Source organism: Hyla sarda, chromosome 5 (assembly GCF_029499605.1).
Source record: "Hyla sarda isolate aHylSar1 chromosome 5, aHylSar1.hap1, whole genome shotgun sequence".
Classification (NCBI taxonomy): Eukaryota; Metazoa; Chordata; class Amphibia; order Anura; family Hylidae; genus Hyla; species Hyla sarda.
This window is the reverse complement of record NC_079193.1, coordinates 382682544-382692908: the sequence shown is the minus strand read 5'-3', so window position 1 is coordinate 382692908 and position 10365 is coordinate 382682544. Positions and strand designations below refer to the sequence as shown.

The window sequence follows — 10365 nt, the reverse complement described above, 5'->3', positions numbered from 1 at the left end:
ATTACATTTATATTATTTCAGTGATGTCATACAGGGGGCGGGGCTGTGATCACATGTCCTTATATTACTATTATATTATATCAGTGATGTCATACAGGGGGCGGGGCTGTGATGCATGTCATTATATTACTATTATATCAGTGATGTCATACAGGGGGGCGGGGCTGTGATCACATGTCATTATATTACTATTATATTATATCAGTGATGTCATACAGGGGGCGGGGCTGTGATCACATGTCATTATATTACTATTATATTATATCAGTGATGTCATACAGGGGGCAGAGCTGTGATCACATGTCATTACATTACTATTATATCAGTGATGTCATACAGGGGGCGGGGCTGTGATCACAACTCATTATATTACTATTATATTATATCAGTGATGTCATACAGGGGGCGGGCCTGTGATCATGTCATTATATTACTATTATATCAGTGATGTCATACAGGGGGCGCGCGGCTGTGATCACGTCATTATATTCCTATTATATTATATCAGTGATGTCATACAGGGGGCGGGGCTGTGATCACATTTCATTATATTACTATTATATTATATCAGTGATGTCATACAGGGGGCGGGGCTGTGATCACATGTCATTATATTACTATTATATTATATCAGTGATGTCATACAGGGGGCAGAGCTGTGATCACATGTAATTATATTACTATTATATTATATCAGTGATGTCATACAGGGGGCGGGGCTGTGATCACATGTCATTACATTACTATTACTATTATATCAGTGATGTCATACAGGGGGCGGGGCTGTGATCACATGTCATTATATTACTATTATATTATATCAGTGATGTCATACAGGGGGCGGGGCTGTGATCACATGTCATTATATTACTATTATATTATATCAGTGATGTCATACAGGGGACGGGGCTGTGATCACATGTCATTATATTACTATTATATTATATCAGTGATATCATACAGGGGGCGGGGCTGTGATCACATGTCATTATATTACTATTATATCAGTGATGTCATACAGGGGGCGGGGCTCTGACTACCTATAAGACATGATATAGGGGCTGGTTATTAGTAGACATAGATATCGCTGTAGTATAATGTGCGCTGATCTCCATAATAACTATAGTTCGTTCTTGTCTTCTCCTCGGTATAATGATCAGCAGCCGGCGGTTCGTCTGGATTTCGGGATGAGCCGGGACACGTCTGTGAGATAAGTGCAGGTGACTCTACTTGATAATGTGTTGAATTATTCAGCAAATAGGCCATTGAAATTGGAATTGTGAGTACGAGGAGGGGGAGGAGAGCGGCGGGGTAATCGAGAGAAAGTAAACACAGACTATGTTGTCACTTGACTTCTTAAGTAAAAGCCAACACGCGGCGTGGTGAGACGGTGAATCTGGTTTCTCCCAATTAAATTTAACAAGTGCCTTCTTTGAATGTTTCATGAGAGTCTGTCCCCGCTCCCCTCCCCGACACTCCACACGTTCACTATTAGCCGCCGTCTTTAAGTTGCATCAATAATTTCTTAATGACTTGGGCTCGGGCTGACGTGGGAGGAAGACGAGCGACCCTGTCTCTTCCACTGCGGTGTGCGGTTCTTCTGCGGAGCAGCGGTCACGTCCGTGTCGCCTCCTGTCTGATCCATTGTCACTTAATTATCAGGACAAGCAGAGCCGTAACCCTGCCCCGGGCCGGCATCAAAGCCTCGCACGTCCCTATCAGTCGCCACCATCGGGAGATTTCAATTAATGGCTCAGATGCATGGAAGGCGGCGAGCAGCGATGTTGCAGGCCGGCGCAGCTGGAGAGGTGTGATAGCGCGGGCAGCAAGAGGATCCGAATAAGTTGTCACCATCTTCCAGATCTGCTGTCCCCTCTAAAGCGATAATATGTCACTTATAAGTGTTATCATTTTAACTTGGGTCTGGTCTTCGAGAATTAACAATTACTATGAATGATGGAGTCCCGGGGGTCCCAGGCCCCGCAATAGAGAACTGTGTTATTAAAATCTGTAATGTGAACCGCAGGCCCCTGTGTACCCATAATGCCCCTCTGTTTGGTACGGGGAGACATCTATCAATCAAGGCCTGAGAAGCCCCGGTTGACTTGGAGCCATGTTCTTGGCCAGTGTTATGATTCCTCAGACTCCACAGCGTCCTGTCCGGTCCACCATTTGCGTTGCAGTCGTCATACTATGTCGATATCTCTCTATCAGTCCAAACCCTATTGTTCAAATCCCTTCTCCTACTGTGTATGGCCCAACTTTACCGAGCCCTGTTCCTCATATACCAGATACTGCTCTCATAGTTCTCCGTTCCTAATCACCCAGGTTCTGCTCTCAAGGACCTTGTTCACACTTTTACTACCCTGAAAACATTTTTTTTAAATCAACTCATGCCAGTTGACTTCTATTTAAAAATCTTAATCCTTCCAGTACTTATCAGCTGCTGTATACTACAGAGGAAATTCTTTTTTTTTTTTTTTATTCCCTTTCTGTCTGACCACAGTGCTCTCTGCTGACACCTCTGTCCATGTCAGGAACTGTCCGGAGCAGGATTGGTTTGCTTTGGGGATTTACTTCTACTCTTAACAGTTCCTCATATGGACAGAGGTGTCAGCAGAGAGCACTGTGGTCAGACAGAAAGGAAATTTAAAAAGAAAAGAATTTCCTCTGTAGTATAGAACAGCTGATAAGTACTGGGAAAATTAAAATTTTTAAATAGAGGAAAAAAGGAGGAGAAAAAAACAACGGGGCGCTCCCTGTGTAGTATTTCTTTGGAAATGGATGATGCAAATACCCGCCACCAACACCCAAGGTGACGTACTGTACTGACCTTGAGTCGATATGCACAGAGGTGGGTAGGGCCTCTGTGGTGTGGTAAGGGGTATGCAAAAATGAGATTGCAACAGTCTGCTGCTCTTAGCCCTTATTTTTCCGTATTCCCGAGGGAGACGGACAGCAATGGCAGTGTAGAGAGTACAAAAAGATGGGGTTTTTGAGAGCGCTACTGTGTTTGACGGAAGTCAAATGAAACAGAGATATGAGCCAGCACTAACGCAGGACTAACTTTTATTAGCAAAAAGAAATCAAAGGTAAAACAGGACAACGCGTTTAGGCGCACACTCGCGCCTTCCTCAGGTCCACAATCACAATTTTGTGTAGTCCTGGCCGGGATTCCTGCGGTCGGGCCCGCAGGAATCCCAGCCAGGACTACACAAAATTGTGATAGTGGACCTGAGGAAGGCGCGAGTGTGCGCCGAAACGCGCTGTCCTGTTTTACCTTTGACTTCTTTGAGTAGTGCTCTCAAAAACCCCATCTTTTTGTACTCTCTACACTGCGATTTTTAAATAGAAGTAATTTACAAAACTGTTTAACTTTCTGGCACCAGTTGATAAAAAAAAAAAAATAAATGTTTTCCAATGGAGTACCCCTTTAAGGACAAACCTTTTCAGACAGGAAGATCTCGTTATTAAATGAACCCACTAGGCATCCTGGTAGCCAGGCCTCCGCTGTAGCTCTTACAGAAATGGCTTATATCAAAGTTCTGACTGGATTGAGCTTAGATTCCTTTGAGCAACACTCACTCCTCCCTGGCTTCCTCTAGGTTGACATTATCTCAGCAGCCACAGAGGACTCCCCCATAGCTACATCGGCCAGACTAAGTGCACGCTCAGCCTATACCGATTCCATGGTGGCCTACATGGAACACTCCACAATGGCCGTCCTCTTTACCAGCCTCCACCAGAGCAACAAGGCCTTACTTAGCAGATCATTGGATGAGTTATGGTCTACAGCCATACAATGCTACCAATCTTACAAGTGTGTAAAGTCACGGGCATAAATGTTGGCACCCTGAAATCTTTCCAGAAAATGAAGTATTCCTCACAGGAAAGGATTGCAGTAACACAGGTTTTGCTATACACATGTTTATTCCCTTTGTGTGTATTGGAACTAAACCAAAAAGGGAGGAGAAAAAGGAAATTGGACACAATGTCACCAAACTCCAAAAATGGACTGGACAAAATTATCGGCCCCTTAACTTAATATTTGGTTGCACACCCTTTGGAAAAAATAAGTGAAATCAGTCTCTTCCTATAAGCATCAATAAGCTTCTTACACCTCTCAGCCGGGATGTTGGACCACTCTTCCTATAACCATCAATAAGCTTCTTGCACCTCTCAGCCGGAATGTTGGACCACTCTTCCTATAAGCATCAATAAGCTTCTTACACCTCTCAGCCGGAATGTTGGACCACTCTTCCTATAAGCATCAATAAGCTTCTTACACCTCTCAGCAGGAATGTTGGACCACTCTTCCTATAAGCATCAATAAGCTTCTTACACCTCTCAGCCGGAATGTTGGACCACTCTTCCTATAAGCATCAATAAGCTTCTTACACCTCTCAGCCGGAATGTTGGACCACTCTTCCTATAAGCATCAATAAGCTTCTTACACCTCTCAGCTAGAATGTTGGACCACTCTTCCTTTACAAACTGCTCCAGGTCTCTTATCTCTTAAGATCTCTCCACAGGTGATCAATGGGGTTTAGATCTGGACTCATTGCTGACACTTCAGAACTCTCCAGCACTTTTTGTCATTCATTTCTGGGGCTTTTTGATGTATGTTTGGGGTCATTGTCCTGCTGGAAGACCCAAGATCTCGGACCAAACCCATCACCAGTCATCCGGCACAAAGCGAAGTTCTCTCCGTGCACTGGATGTCTGGGGTGCCGCCGCTGGGGACATCAGAAATCTTTGGATAGGGGATAAGATTTCTAGGGGCGGTGTACCCCTTTAAGTGATGTCTTACTTAATCTAAGTATCTAAAGAGGTGTCCATAGTTCAATAGTCGCCCTCCAGGATGACGGCAAATCGTTCACAAAGGGCTCCAGATCTGTGAAGATCCACTACGCAAAAGCCACGTGGCACTGATAAAAAGGTAAACGTTAGCAATTAGCAATTACTAGAAATTCCTGCAAAATAGTCCATTTAAGAAAGAGAAACCTGTCCTCAGGGTCCAACCGGAACATCATGAACAATGGGGGGCATGTTTATGTATAGCAGTAGAAGCACCTCGGGGAGCCAGCCAATGTGCTGTGGTACCATGTAGAGTAATAGCGATTACGGGAAGTGGGCATTAGGGACATTTAAAATGCGTTTCCTGCAAGAGGAAAACGTTGGCTCTTTGCTTATGGAGCGGGTATAACATTTGGTTTCGTTTAGCCGACTCGTTCAGGCGCTTAACATTATAAAAGATTCCCTTTAGGGTAGTTATGGGAACATGTCAGCTTAAAGGGGTATCCCGCCCCTAGATGTCTTATCCCCTATCCAAAGCATAGGGGATAAGAATGTCTGATCATGGGGGGTCCCGCCGCTGGGGACCCCGGCGATCTCAGCTGCAGCCACCAGACAACTGGTGGACGGAGCAAACTTGGCTCCATGCCGGATGACTGGCGAAACAGTAACGCATCGCCACAGTAACGCATCGCTCGTGATGTCACGGCCACTCCCCCTCAATGCAAGTCTATGGGAGGGGGTGTGACAGCTGTCACACCCCCTCCCATAGACTTGCATTGAGGGGACATAGCCTTGATGTCACGAGCCTCCGGCGCTGCACCCGACGCTCTAAACGAACACCGGGTGCAGCGGGAAGATCGCAGGGGTCCCCAGTAGCTGGACCCCCGCGATCAGACACCTTATCCCCTATCCTTTGGATAAGGGATAAGATGTCTAGGGGCGGAATACCCCTTTAAAGGACAAACAAGTAGGTTGACCACCATCCCAAAAGACAACATTGAACATGACATATAGACAATCCACTGCGTAAAACCATATGCCCAAAAGATACCAGGGGGCTAATGGCCACAACATCAAGGTAAGTGAGGTAATATATACGTGGTAGGATATAAGGTAAGGATAAAGAGGAAGGGGGTTAAATATCCACGCTCCTCGCACAAATACAGCCTTAAAGGGGTTATCCAGGAAAAAAAAAATTTTTATATATCAACTGGCTCCAGAAAGTTAAACAGATTTGTAAATTACTTCTATTAAAAAAATCTTAATCTTAATACTTATGAGCTTCTGAAGTTAAGGTTGTTCTTTTCTGTCTAAGTAATCTCTGATGACACGTGTCTCGGGAACCGCCCAGTTTAGAAGAGGTTTGCTATGGGAATTTGCTTCTAAACTGGGCGGTTCCCGAGACACGTGTCATCAGAGAGCACTTAGACAGAAAAGAACAACCTTAACTTCAGAAGCTCATAAGTACTGAAAGGATTAAGATTTTTTAATAGAAGTAATTTACAAATCTGTTTAACTTTCTGGAACCAGTTGATATATAAAAAAAAGTTTTTTCCTGGATAACCCCTTTAAAGGGTAGGGGATAAGATGTCTGATCGGGGGGGGGGGGGGGGGCGTTGCGTCGCTGGGGATCCCCACAATCATCCTGCTGCCCCCAGCATTCGTTTAAAGTGTTGGCTACATTGCCGGAGGCTCGTGACATCAAGAGCCTCCGCCCCGCCAGGCACAGAGTGATAAGGCATCTTATCCCCTATCTTTTCTTTCTTTTGGATAGGGGATAAGATGTCTGGGGACGGAGTTCCCCTTTACAGCTGTATTTGGATAGGGGATAAGACGTTTAGGGGCGGGGTACCCCTTTACAGCTGTATTTTGATAGGGGATAAGACGTTTAGGGGCGGGGTACCCCTTTGACAGGGAATCTAGGGAAAATCATGAAAGGGACATATCGGATCACAAGACTTTCTTTTGCTTGTAGAAGGAACCGTGGACCAAGGAGAGATCAAAGAGGGAAGAGAAGTCCAGTCAGGAATCATATGTAGATCAAATGGAGATCAAATGGAGATCATTTGGAGATTGAGAGTTTGCTGATCCTTCTGAGAGCTCAGCTAGAATAACATATGTCCTTCTTACATAATGCAGCGAGCACCGGACGAAGAGCACGAATCAGTGATAGAGTTTTACGAGCCAAGTAAATGAAGGAGATATATCCAAACCGGTGAAGAGAAAGAGTTGACCAGTTACCTATATCAACCAATCAAAAAGACCTGTGAAAAAGGAAAGAAGCAATGTGATTGGTTGCCATGTGCATATCTCCAATGTCCTCAGCCTGACGGGCCGCAACAACTATGGCTTCCTTTGTTTTAAAGAAATGGACCCAAAAGATGACATCTCGGTCTTCAGAGTGAGGGCCCAATGTTCTCTATACAGGTCCACAGGCTGAGGGGCGACATCCAAGTAGAAAAGCAACAAGGGACCGGGCAAAGTTTTCAGGGCCAAAGGGCTCACAGACTCCGATCCGCAAATTATTCCTGAGGATACCAGAGACTGGGAGAGTATTGGCCTGAATACCTGCCAGGTGGTCATCCGGTCTAGGGTGGGGTGTGGGGGGGGGGGGGGTCCCAGACATTGTTCTAAGTGTCTGGATAGATGGAATGTGGGACACATTTGGTGTTACTGGTGCAGAAGAATAAGAAGACTTTTACTTGGTAACTTGGTAAACAAACATGTACACAGTGACCCCACCAGCAGAATAGTGAGTACAGCTCTGGAGTATAACACAGAATATAACGCAGGATCAGTACAGGATAAGTAATGTAATGTATGTACACAGTGATCTCACCAGCAGAATAGTGAGTACAGCTCTGGAGTATAACACAGGATATAACTCAGGATCAGTACAGGATAAGTAATGTAATGTATGTACACAGTGACCTCACCAGCAGAATAGTGAGTACAGCTCTGGAGTATAATACAGGATATAACTCAGGATCAGTACAGGATAAGTAATGTAATGTATGTACACAGTGACCTCACCAGCAGAATAGTGAGTGCAGCTCTGGGGTATAATACAGGATATAACTCAGGATCAGTACAGGATAAGTAATGTATGTACACAGTGACCTCACCAGCAGAATAGTGAGTACAGCTCTGGAGTATAATACAGGATATAACTCAGGATCAGTAGAGGATAAGTGTCAGGATCCGGACTGGTATGCGGAGAGGACACTGGAGGTTGATCCTCTGTGTCAGTGAGGTGAAGGCGTGGGCCGTACCAGGGAAACGGAATCTAAGGGGTTACTGTTGCATTCAAAGAGACATTTTTCAAATTTAGCGTACAGGTGGTTTTCACGGAGTCTTTGGAGCACTTGACGGACATGACGATGGTGTTCCTCTATGTTAGAGGAAAAAATCAAGATGTCATCCAAGTAGACCACAACACAGGTATACAATAAGTCCCGAAAGATCTCATTAACAAAGTCCTGGAAGACTGCAGGGGCGTTGCAAAGCCCAAAAGGACATAACTAGATATTCAAAATGTCCATCTCTGGTATTGAAAGCGGTTTTCCACTCATCACCTTTACAGATGCGAATAAGATTATACGCGCCCCTTAAGTCCAGTTTGGTGAAGATACTTGCTCTGCGTACACGGTCAAAGAGTTTGGAGATCAAAGGCAGGGGATAGCGGTATTTGATGGTGATCTTGTTTAAACCGCGGTAGTCAATACATGGGCGTAAGGATCCATCCTTTTTAGAAACAAAGAAGAACCCCGCTCCAGCAGGGGATGAGGATTTCCGAATAAAACTCGTTTAAGGTTCTCCTGGATATACTCCGTCATGGCTTGAGTCTCTGGGGCTGACAGAGGGTAAATCCTGCCACGGGGCGGAGTGGTACTAGGAAGACGGTCAATGGGACAATCAAAAGGTCTATGTGGAGGTAAGACCTCTGCTTGCTTTTTGCAGACTACATCTGAATAGTCCTGGTAAGCCTTGGGAAGTCCTGGTAAAGAAGAAGCCACAGGAGTTTGACTAGTGGAAGCAGATGTGAGACATCGCTTGTGACAAGAAGGACCCCAACTTTTGATCTCCCCGGTGGTCCAGTTGAGGGTAGGAGCATGACTCTGGAGCCACGGCAAGCCGAGAAGAACTTCAGAGATGCAGTTAGGCAGAACGAAAAATTCAATTTTTTCGTGGTGAAGTCCAATGCTCATGGGCAGGGGTTCAGTGCGGTAGCACACAGTGCAGTCCAATCTCTCTCCGTTTACTGAAGCGATAAAGAGCGGCTTGACGAGACGGGTTACTGGAATACTGAACCTATTAACAAAAGAGGCCAAGATAAAGTTTCCTGCAGAACCAGAGGACAAGAAGGCGACTGCTGAGAAGGAGGAGTTTGCGGAAGGAGAAATCCGCACAGGTACAGTCAGACGTGGAGAGGCTGAATTCACACCAAGAGTCGTTTCACCCTTGTGAAGTAGGTGCGTGCGTTTCTCCTGACGCGGAGGGCGGATAGGACAGTCTTTTAGGAAGTGTTCGGTACTTGCACAGTACAGGCACAAATTCTCGCTTCGGCGGCGAGTCCTCTCTTGTAAGGTCAGACGAGACCGATCCACTTGCATAGCATCCTCGGCGGAAGGCACAGGAACTGATTGCAAAGGATGTTGGAAGAGAGGAGCCTGGGAGAAAAAACGCCTGGTGCGAACAAGATCCTTATCCTGACGAAGTTCCTGACGTCTTTCCGAGAAACGCATGTCGATGCGGGTGGCCAAATGGATTAGTTCAGACAGATTAGCAGAAATTTCTCGTGCGGCCAGGACATCTTTGATGTTACTGGATAAGCCTTTCTTGAAGGTCGCGCAGAGGGCCTCATTATTCCAGGATAGCTCTGAGGCGAGGGTACGAAACTGGATGGCGTATTCACCCACAGAAGAACTCCCTTGGACGAGGTTCAGCAAAGCAGTCTCGGCTGAGGAGGCCTGGGCTGGCTCCTCAAAAACACTACGTACTTCTGAGAAGAAGGACTGGATAGTAGCAGTGGCAGGATCGTTGCGGTCCCAAAGCGGTGTGGCCCATGACAAGGCCTTTCCAGACAGGAGTCTGACCACGAAAGCCACCTTAGACCGTTCGGTAGGGAATTGGTCCGACATCATCTCCAGGTGTAGGGAACACTGGGACAGGAATCCACGGCACTGTTTAGAGTCCCCATCAAACTTGTCCGGTAGAGACAGGCGAAAGCTGGGAGCCGCCACTCGCTGCGGAGGAGATGCAGGAGCTGGCGGAGGAGATGGTTGCTGTAGTTGCGGCAGAAGCTGTTGCAGCATAACGGTCAGTTGAGTCAGCTGCTGTCCTTGTTGCGCGATCTGTTGGGATTGCTGGGCGACCACCGTGGTTAGGTCAGCGACACTAGGCAGCGGGACCTCAGCGTGATCCATGGCCGGATCTACTGACAGGATCCGGACTGGTATGCGGAGAGGACACTGGAGGTGGATCCTCTGTGTCAGTGAGGTGAAGGGCCGTACCAGGGGAACGGAATCTAAGGGGTTACTGGTTTTCCCCAGAGCCTGCCGCAAAGCG

At 46.3% G+C, this 10365-nt stretch overlaps 1 long non-coding RNA gene across 1 annotated transcript in view; it reads left to right on the top strand.

Moving 5' to 3' along the window:
• Nucleotides 1-1166: 1166 nt before the first annotated feature.
• Nucleotides 1167-10365, top strand: part of LOC130274492 (uncharacterized) — a 90470-nt gene continuing 81271 nt past the window's right edge. The window contains exon 1 of the long non-coding RNA XR_008844402.1: nucleotides 1167-1220. This is a non-coding gene — a long non-coding RNA (uncharacterized LOC130274492). The remainder of the gene's footprint in view (nucleotides 1221-10365) is intronic.